Source organism: Elaeis guineensis, chromosome 1 (genome assembly GCF_000442705.2).
Source record: "Elaeis guineensis isolate ETL-2024a chromosome 1, EG11, whole genome shotgun sequence".
Taxonomy (NCBI): domain Eukaryota; kingdom Viridiplantae; phylum Streptophyta; class Magnoliopsida; order Arecales; family Arecaceae; genus Elaeis; species Elaeis guineensis.
Window position 1 is genome coordinate 162,390,497 of NC_025993.2, and position 11,642 is coordinate 162,402,138.

Here is an 11,642-nt window from a genome sequence, read left to right on the forward strand (position 1 = left end):
GGAGAAAAAAAAAAAGAAAATTTTTTTGTGGAGCAGCTACCGCAGAAAAGTATCAAGATTTTGGGACTGTTGCAGTCAAAGGCTTGTTGGTTAGATAGGTTGGTCTCCATTTCCATGAGATATTATCCACTTTGATCTCTAGCCATCATGGCACGAGGCTTTATGATTTTATCTTCAAAAAATATCTCACAAGGGAGAGAAGGTACCATCTATATAAGTCAGTCCCTCCTAACTCACAACTAATATACCCTCCCTCCTATACCACAACATAGCCCCTCAAACAAAGAAAGCTCTAGGCAAGTTTGCAGTAGGTGCACCACAGTCCATCGAAGATATATTGATCCTTCCTCTAGTACCAATATTATGGTCAAGGACTCATAGCTCAGGTGGATTGGTCTCTGCTTCTGCTTCTATATATGTGAAATATTGTGGGTCTTATAATTTTTTCCTTTAAAAGATATCTCATGAGGGAGAATATTTCATTTGTATAAGTCAGTCTTTTTTGACTCACAATCAATGTGGGAGTAATGATGCCCTATCTCTTACATAATAGGGACTATAATTACATTAGTTGATTGCTCGTCATGACCAATGCTACCTAATTAATCCATGATTGAAACTATACCAGAAAAGCATCAAGATTAGGGACTTGAGGATGATGTTATCCTTGAGACGGGCACTTGTGAGAACCTGCAGTCCATCCATCCATCTTTTACTTGTTTACCCACAGGTGGGCAACCAAGATGATGGGACGAAATCAATAATAATCGAACAATTCACGCTTGCCACATTCATAGAAGCAATTGAGCTTCGCTTTTCCTAATTTTATTGTGACTAGGAGTGCTTTAGTCCAGTTACACTCAATTGGAAGGAAGGCAACGAGGGCATCTTAAATGATCATGAAACAGTTGTAACAACATCTAGTGACACCTATTTCTGCCTAGGAAAGATGGTTGCCAAGTTCATAGAGAGTGGTTGGGCTTCGCTTTCCAAGTTCGGAGTGCTTTAATCCAGCCACACTCAATTGGAAGGAAGGCAACGAGGGTATCTTAAATCATGAAACAATTGTCACAACATCTAGTGGCACCTATTTCTGGCTAGGAAAGACAGTTGCCACGTACATGGAAAGCGGTTAGGCTTCGCTTTCCTAGTTTTATTGTGACTTAGGAGTGCTTTAATCCAGTCACACTCAATTGGAAGGAAGGCAACGACGGTATCTTAAATCATGAAAGAGAGTTGTTAACACCTATTAATTCAGCATCCACGTTTGACCATACATGGCAATCGACCGTATACCAGCCCTATGGCTCAACTCCGTCCCGATCCTACAATTTGCTCAACTCCACCCCTCTTGGTATCTTGGCAATGAGGGAAAAATAATTACGTCACAAACTACAAATGTGTGCAGCCCACGTGAAACATGCATCATGAGAAATTATTAGGTGGACCAGGTCCACCGTGAACCTAGCTAGGATGAATAGCATGGTCTGCGCTTTATTCATATTTCATATCAATTCCCATAAAATTTACAAGCATATGACAAGTATTTGATGGCATAGTCGGCACTTCATTCAGTTTACATATCAACTCCCATAATATTTACGAGTATATGACAAGGGGGCAAACACCCCTTTTAACAATGTCCCCCATGATTTCCAGAGGAAGAGGAAAGAGGGCCATCTTTCTTTTTGAAGATCCAGAGAACCTATCGGCTGTCAATATATACATTCAGGCATCCATCAATCCTGATTCCAAAATTACTTGAACATGGTTACGGTCTCATGCTTTATGGTGTTACAGTTGAAAACTTTGGAACGTGCATGGCTCCCGTCATACTCATGTTTCTGAAGATGGTATAATTGGAGTAGTCCGGATCCTTTCAAGTTCAACAGTAAAATTGAGAGTCAAGTTTGCTAATCATGGCCATCCTTGTTTGGCGCAATACAACGGCACGTATAGTATACAAGCAATATTGCATTACTGCTGTCACAACATAGACGGTGGTGATTGATGAACTAGACTTTCAAGTTTGCTATGTAAACTTGAGAGCGTCCAGACTCATCGGTATGGTTATGTGCAGCAAATTTTCTTGTAAAGCCCAAACTAAGCCCCTTACGAAGGCCATTTGAGTATGCGCTGCAGCACTTATCCACTGTTCACGAATTTTCAACAATTGAAATCGATTATAGCTGACATGGATGGAAGCATACTTGCTGGCAGTTCATGTCAGCGTAGTTTGTTTTTATGATCCGTTGCCACTTTGTTAGGTGGATGTCTGGCCAGGACACTACCTATCAGAATCTTTTCAGTATTACGCGATGCAGCAGGAAGAAATAAGAAAGAAAACAAAAACAATCAAAATACGTGGATTAGCCACAAAAAGGCTCATCTCTACGGGGTATGCAAACTTCACTATGAAAAAGAAATTTTATAAGAAGAGATCTCATCCTCAATTCTCGTACACCAAATTTCTCTCTCACAGAAAGTTTTCCTCACAAAAGTTCTCTCTCTTGAAAGATCCCTCTGAACCCCTGAAGCGACCGCTGTCCGCTATCCAGGAGCCCTGCTCCTTCTCTCCCAGCGTACAGCATGTGCTCCCTCTCTTTCTTTTAGGTTTTGTGGGTTTTTCCTTGCTCACGTCGGGTCTCTGCTCGTAAAAAAGGCCACCAGGAGACCATGGGTTACTGTTCCCATGAACAGTAATCAAATCACGACTTTCCGTGAGAAAATCAAGCCACCACCATGCCAATCTACTGTGCCCAGCCTTTTAAAGACTTTAATCACGAGTTAGTTTAGGATTAAGAGTCTAAAGATCAACCAAATAAGGCCCTCCACCGTTGGATTGAAATCAGAATCATCCCAGGCCATCCGATCACGCTCAAAACCCCCTAAACCATGCGTGGAATGCGATTTCGGTCCACGCAGCTCCTGTAGACCGCCAGTGCCCTGCGGTCCATGATGGACCGCATGAGTGCTGGGCTCCCGCGTGTGGGCTGGGCCGCGCCAACGTCGGGTGCCTGGGTCGGGCCGCTCGCCCGTGCCCTGCATCCCTGGCCCGTGCATTGCCGCACACTGGGCGGTGTCCCACCACCAACCGCCGGCGATCCACCGTCACTCCGGATTCCGTGCCGACTTCAAAAGCGCATATCTCCTCTATCTGAGCTCCGTTTGGGATGATCTTGATCTCGTTGAACTCCATTTTACGTCGCAAACCTCACTATGGGCTCAATGTAGACCGAATCTCGAGGTATCAAATCCTAACAATCTTCATCTTGACTCAATATTCAGCCTCCTCCTGACTCCGAGAGCTTCTGGATCTCCTCGCCCCCATGCCCTGGGTACTGGCTTGCTGATCATAGATGGACAAACATGGAAGTCGAGCCAGGCTGTTCGATTCCATCTCTGTTGTACACTGTGCTCTTCCTGACCTGAGACCTACTTGGGGTATCATCCTGTGGTAATAAGAATTTCACCTTGCGACGTCGCCTTTCGTCCTCTTGAATCTCCTGTCTCGTGCCCGATCCACCTCCACCTGGAGCTCCACCTCGCTCTGGGCTCTATCTGGCTCCCGAAGCTCCATCTCGCACTGGGCTCCCTACCAGATAATAATATCCTCTGCTCTCCTTCTTCTCCTCCAGATAATCCTATCGCCACGTAGCACCCTCATGATTCCTCCACCAGCTACCATCCTATAGCCTCTCGAATCCAGTCTGCTAAGTGAGATAAGATTTCGTCTGAATATGTATCAAACTTCCCTCAATCTCTTCACTGCACCATCATGTGTCTTCCAGCTAACCGTCCCGATGCCTCTGATCGCAAAACTCGATCCGTCCGACAAATATACAATGCCCTCACTATTCTCCAGGGAGTCAAACTTCTCCTCTCTGCAACATACATGATGGGTGCATGAAGAATCTAATATCCACTACTGAGAAGAAGTAGATACATCGTCAGATATCTCCAGGATATCTCCATCTGAATCACTGCCGGTTGTCGCCACAGCAGCCATCGTCTGATTTTTGAGTTGAGGGCAATCTCTAACTAGATGCTCCAACTTCTCACACCGGTAACATCTGATTTTTCTCAAGTCCCTCCTGGACTTGGACCGCCCTCGTCGTGATCTCCTGTCGCTCTGTCTACCACCTCCTGCTCCTTCAGAAGCCACCAAAGCTGAGCTACTGCCACCTAAGCTCGAAGTTGGGTTCTCCCTCTTGAGAATCTCGTTCTGAAGTATTGCCGCGGTGACTTCGTTCACCTTGATGGTGCTCTTCTCCACTAGAATAGCAGTCACCAAAGACTCGTACGAAGGGAGAAGTGATGCCAGCAAAACCAGCACCCTGGTCTTCTCCTCAACATTCTCACCAACACTGAGGAGGTCGGTGAGGATCTTCTGAAAGTGACTTAGATGCTCCTGCACGCTCTGTCCCTCAGCCATCCGCAGTTGGTAAAACTGCCTCCAGAGAAAAAGAGTGTTGGTGAGAGATTTCGCTATGTACAACTCAAGCTTCGACCACAGCACCATCGGAGAAGTCTCGCTCAGCACATGGATCACTACCTTATCCGCTAGGTATATGTGGATGGTACTCACCGTCTGCATCTGTAGCCATTTCCAATCCCACACCTCCATGGTGGTTGGCTTCTCCTTGCACAAGAGAGCATCGATCAACCCCTATTGGATGAGCACGTCCTTCACCCTTGCCTGCCACAAGGAGAAATTATTCTTTCCATCAAACTTGTTGATCTCCATCTTAATTGATCCTGTCTTCTCCATCTTCAGTTTTGCTCACCATCGCTGCAATTTACGTTCTTGTACCACCTCACTTTGATACCACTTGTTGGATGGATGTCTGGTCAGGACACCACCTTCCAAGATTTTTTCAGTACCATGCGATGCAGCAGGAAGAAAGAAGAAATAAAATAAAAAATAATCAAAATATGTGGATCAGCCACAAAAGGGTTCGCCTCTACGGGGCATACAAACTTCACTATGAAAAAAAAAATTTACAAGAGGAGATCTCACTCTCAACCCTTGTACACCCAATTTCTCCTTCATAGGAAGTTCTCCCTCACAAAAGCTCTCCCTCTTGGAAGACCCCCCTGAACCTCTGAAGCGACCGCTGTCCGCTTTCCAAAAGCCTCCTTGCTCCTTCTCCTCTCAGCGTCGCAGGCTCTCTCTCTTCACGGAATTTTTCTTTTCACGGGATTTTCCACGCCCACACGAGACCATGGGTCGCCGTCCACAGGTCTTCACAATAGAAAACCATCACACCGACCACTATTCCTCTACAGGCCTTTTTAAAGGCCTTAAACCCAATTAGATTAGGTTTAGATCTCCTAAACAGGCCCAAATAAACTCCAGATCAAGCCCCAAACCGTCGGATCATAATCGGGAGCCACCCAGACCATCCGATCGTGCTCCGATCCTCGGAACAGTGTCATGGACCGTGAGAAATAAATGGAAAATCGATCTGCGGTCCACGTGCCGGTTTGTGGACCGCCCGATCCATGGTGGATCGAAAAAACCAGGCCTCAACAGTGCCTGGGCTTGGGCTGGCCCGCGCGCTAGCCTGGGCCACGTCCGCACCTGGCGCCTGGGCCCAAGCCGCGCCTGGTGCGCCCGTGCCTGGACCAAGCCGTGTGCCCATGCCTGGTCCGCGCTTGCGCCTGGGCCACGCGCCCCACATCCGACGCATCGTGAGTGCCTGGCCCGCTCGCTGCCGCATGCTGGGCGGCATCCCGCCACCTGCCGCCTCGCTCGCCTGCGCCTAGGCCGGGCCGTGCGCCCACACCTGGACTGGGCCGCGCGCCCCGCACCAGGCTGCGCCCTGTGTGCCTGGCCCGCACACTACCGCATGCTGGGCGGCGTCTCACCTCCTGCGGCTGCGCCACCGCCACTCCGCCAGCCCGCCGCCGGCCGCCGGCGGTCCTCCATTGCCTTGTGTTCTGTGCAAGCTTCAAAAATACGTATTTCGGTCATCCGAGATTCATTTGGGATGATCTTGATCTCGTTGGACTTCATTTTTTATCGCAAATCTCACTGTGGGCTTAATGTAGACCGAATCTCGAGGCATCAAATCTTAATGCACTCAAAACCAAACTTGATGGATTGATAAGCTGACTAATCATATAGTTCTACTCGATTCAACTGGAAGGGCTACACAGCACATGCCTCAACTTGCGACCATAGAAAATGATTAGGGGGCCACCAAAACGTATCCTGCGGGGAGTCCTCCGATATTTAAGTCAGGCAAAGTTTCAAAAAGGAACACTAGGGATCTGTGAAAAACGGTAGAATAAAAGCATGATGGAAAATTCCTCATATCTAGGGGTCTTGCGCCTAGTATCCATAGAGAAGATGGTGCTGATCTACGCAATTAGGATCGCATGATTTCCAAATGATCAACTAAGCTCTTTTCTTATTGCCGCTCTTGATGGTTATCATTTTGCTTTTCTAGCACATCAAGATTATGCCGAGCTATAATTGATTGCGCTAATATCATGCTAATTGTTTAGAGATTTGGTCAGCAGTTGATTTCATGGGACATGTGTCATCTTTTGGTTAGTGGATTGAGCCAATAGGAAAGATTTTAGGAGTTACAAAATTCGAGTCATATAACTTGTTCCCCATTTTTGAGCTCGAATTGATTTGCTTGGCTCGGGTGAAGCAGCGTAGGTATTCATTGGATGAGCTAGCTCAGCTGAAATCAAGCGAACATAACAGACTTAGATGTTATTGAAAGCTACATTACATAACCGGCATAATTTCTGTAGCATCGGTACCTGCTCCAAGCATTGTACATATGGACAGAAATTTCATCATTGTAGCCTCTCCTTCTCGAGGGTCTTACAAGGATTGATTTGTGGGAGCCGAGAACATCGAATGCTAAACTTATACATGATAGTTGATGAGTGGGTGATTAAACGAGTGTTGGGATTGCAACTATTCAAAACTCTATTTAAAGAGTGAAATTCTTATCTGTTTACCCCCTCATTTGGAGAGTACATTTCCCTTCTTTGGCAGTTTTCCATCTGATGAGGGTTTTGACTCCTTCCTTCCTTTCTTCTGTTGAAAATTAAACTTGATCTGGGCTAAGTTTCAATGAAGAAACATTGGGCCTTGGACTTATATAAGCCCAATTGTACTAAAGAAGGTCCATAATATATAAAGATCTTCATATTTCTAGAAAACTCTATAAATATCTATTGTTAGAAATATCTAGAATCATCTATCTTTGTTTAGAAATATTTTATCTTGATTCTAGAAATCTCTTTTTTCTTTTAAAATCTATGTATCTAGAAATTAAGATCCATGAGGGCTATAAATAGAGGACCTCTCTCCATTTGTACTATGCCAAAAAGAAGTAATAGCAAGTGTTTTCTTTTCAAGTCTCCACTCTTCTTCTTCCTATGTTTTCTTCTTCCTCTTTCTAAAGTATATATTTCTCCTTGGCAACCAATTCCTCTTCCCAATTATAAGTAGATTAGAGCTTTATCTTCCAATCAAGTCCCATTGGAGTTTTTCATAGTCCAACAAACTGGTATGCGAGCTAAGGCTCTAGAGTTAAGAGAATGGCCCAAGGCATGCTCCCATTCCTAGTTTCCCAGCTCACCAAATATAACTTCAAAAATTAGTGTATTCAAATTAAGGTATTATTGGGCTCTCTAGATGCTTGAAAGATTGTGGAGAAAGGCTACACCGAGCCCGAAAATGAAGCTACCCTAACTCAAGTTCAAAAGAATTGCTTGAGAAAAGAAAGGAAGAAGGACAAGAAGGCCCTCTTCTACATTTACCAAGGTATAGATGAATCTTTATTTAAGAAAATCTCATGTGCTACCACCTTGAAATAAGCTTGGGAGATTCTTCAACAATCCTACAAAGGAGGAGAAGTAGTGAAAAGGGTGTGTCTCCAAACACTTTGAGGTGAGTTTGAAGTTTTGCACATGAAAGCCTCAGAATCAATATCCGATTATTTCTCAAGAGTTTTAACTATTTTTAATCAACTCAAGAGAAATGGTGATAGCATGGATGATTCTCGGATGGTTGAGAAAATACTTCATTCTTTAGATCTAAAATTTGATTATGTAGTTGTAGCCATAGAATGATCAAAAGATATAAATACCATGAGTGTTGATTAACTCATAGGATCACTACAAGCCCATGAAGAAAGAATCAAGGAGGAGTCAGTGGAACAACTTCTACAAACAAAGCTCAATCTAAATGATGGCAACCAAAGGAGCCAAAGAAGCCATGGAAGAGGTCGTAGACGAGGCCGTGGACGAGGAAGATATGATCAGACCGAGGGTGATGAAAGAAGTCAAAACCCACAACCTACAAGAGATCGTGGAAGGAAAAGCTACTCAAGGTTCAATAGAAGAGGAAGGTACGACCAATCTCAAGTCAAATATTATAATTGCAATAAATTTGGCCATTATGTTTCAAGTTGCCAAAATCAAGTCCAAGAAAAGGCCAACTATGTTGAAGAGAAAGAAGAAGCAAACAATACTTTATTTTTGGCCTACAAAGATGAGAAAAGAGGAGAAAAAGACTTATGGTATCTTAACACTATGGCGAGCAATCACATGTGTGGAGACAAAAGCATGTTCGTGGAGCTTGATGAGTCGATGAATAGCAATGTCACCTTTGGAGACTCCTTCAAAATTTTAGTAAAAGAAAAAGGTACGATTTTTATTCGACTCAAGAATGAAAGTCATCAGTTTATCTCTATTGTCTACTATATACCTGATATGAAGAGTAATATATTAAGTTTGGGTCAACTATTGGAGAAGGACTATGATATTCATCTTAAAAATGGTGGCCTTTCTATAAGAGATCAAAAAAATACCTTAATTGTCAAAGTTCGCATGATAAGTAATAGGATGTTCAACATGAACATCCAAAATGATGTAGCAAAATACCTAAAAGCATGTATAAAGGACCCTTCTTAGCTTTGGCACTTAAGATATGGACATCTTAATTTTGGTAGCCTAAGCTTGTTATCAAATAATAATATGGTAAGAGGCCTACCTTCAATAGACCATCCTGATCAACTATGTGAAGAATGTCTACTTGAAAAGCAGCACAGAAAGAGCTTTCCAAAAGAGGCCACCTCAAGAGCAAAGAAGCCTCTAGAATTGGTTCATGCTGATATTTACGGGCCTATTAAACCAACATCCTTTGGAGGCGGTAGATATTTTCTTCTCTTTATCCATAACTTCAGTAGAAAAATATAAGTATATTTCATGAAAGAAAAATTAAAAGCTTTTAGTATGTTTAAGAAATGCAAGGCTTATGTTGAGAAAGAATGTGGCCGTTCCATTAAGGCCATGAGGACTGACAAAGGGGGTGAACTCACATCAAAGAAGTTCATCAATACTGTGAAGACCATGGCGTTCATCGCCCCTTGACTGTGCCTTATTCACCACAACAAAATGGTATTGTAGAGAGAAAAAATAGGCACATTCTTGACATGGCCCGTAGCATGATGAAGAACAAGAAGATGCCTAAGAAGTTCTGGGCTGAAGCTATCAGCTGCGCTATCTACATCACCAACCAGTGTCCTTCAAAAAGCCTATGGAACAAAACTCCACAAAAAGTATGGAGTGGAAGGAAGCCTGGAGTCTCACACTTCAGAGTGTTCGAGAGCATTACTTATGCACATGTTCCTGAACAAAGAAGAGCCAAGCTAGATGATAGAATTCAGAAGCTCATCTTTGTTGGCTATGATGCTCAATTGAAAGGCTACAGGCTCTACAATCTAAGCAATGGCCAAGTCATCATTAGCAGAGATGTGGAGTTCGATGAAGAAGGCACATGAAATTGGTCCTCTCACTTAGAAAGCCAAAGTATTTCTCATCCAATTGAAGAACAAGAGGAAGGTGAACATCAATAAATAAATAAGCCTGCATCTCTATAATCACTGGCCTTAATCCAAGAGGAGTCATCATCAGAAGAAAGCCCAAGGCAAAGGACCCCAAGAGTCAGAAGTCTCGAAAAAATTTATAAGGTAACACAACCACTTGAAGATATAATGTTATTTTGTCTCTTTATCGAATGTGAGCCAATAGGCTATGAAGAAGCTATGCAAAGCACGAAGTGGAAGCAAACTATGGATGAAGAGATCAAGGCCATAGAAAAAAAATCATACATGGGAGCTAACAACACTTCTACAAGGCAAGAAGGCAATAGGAGTGAAGTGGATCTACAAAGCAAAGAAGAATATGAAGGAAGAAATTGAGAAGTTCAAAGTCAGACTGATCACAAAAGGCTATAGTCAGAAAGCAGAAATCGACTATGATGAAGTATTTACTCCCGTTACTCGCTTAGAAACTATTAGATTACTTATTTCTCTTGCAGCATAATATAGATGGAGTATTTATCAAATGGATGTTAAGTCAGTCTTTTTAAATAATTTTCTTAAAGAAGAAGTTTATATTGAACAACCAGTTGGTTATATTATTAAAAGCCATGAGGAGAAAGTTTTTAAACTAAAAAAGCTTTATATGGGCTAAAGCAAGCACCAAGGGTCTGGAATAGTAGAATAGACAAGTATTTTCAAGATAATAGTTTTAACAAATACCCTCATGAATATGCTTTATATTCTAAAGTTAATGAAGATGGAGATATGTTGCTTGTTTGCTTGTATGTGGATGATTTGATCCTTACAGAAAATAATCAAAGCATGATAGAAGATTTCAAAAAGACGATGGCCAAAGAATTTGAGATGACAGACATCGACCTCATGTCATACTATCTTAGAATAGAAGTGTGGCAAACAGAAGCTGGGATCTTTATTTTCGAAGAAAATTATGCTAAGAAGATCCTCAAGAAGTTCAAAATATATATGTGCAAGCCGATCAACATGCCCGTGGAATATGGCATCAAGTTATTAAGGAAGTCACCTACAGAAAAGATTGATCCTACTCTTTTCAAGAACCTCATTAGAAGTCTAAGATACTTAACATGTACGAGATCAGATATTCTCTTTGGAGTTGATCTTATCAGCTGCTACATAGAAGAGCCGACTGATGTTCATATGAAAGCTGCCAAGAGAATTCTTCGCTATATAAAAAGTACGATCAACTTCAGTCTACTCTATTCATCATCTAACAACTTCAAGCTCTTTGGATATAGTGATAGCGATTGAGCCAGAGATGTGGATGATCGAAAAAGCACAAGCAGCTTCATATTCTACATGGGAGATACAGCATTCACATGGAGTTCTAAGAAGCAACCTATTGTGATACTGTCCACTTGCGAAGCTGAGTATGTAGCTGCTTTCTCTTATGTTTGTCATGCAATTTAGCTAAAGAATATGTTAAAGAAGATCAAATTAGTTCAAGAAAGTCCAACAGAAATTTATGTGGACAACAAGTCAGCACTTGTTCTAGCAAAAAATCCAATCTTTCATAAAAGAAGCAAGCACATCGATACAAGGTTTCATTTTATAAGAGAGCAAGTGGCAAATAAGGAGGTGCATCTCGAGTTTATAAGGTCGGATGACCAAATTGCTGACATTTTCATCAAGCTCCTCATATATGAAGTATTTTTCAAGTTGAGAGGTCTTCTTGGAATGACAAAATCAAGTTTAAGAGGGGGTGTTGAAAATAAAATTTGATTTGGGCTAAATTTCAATCAAGAAATA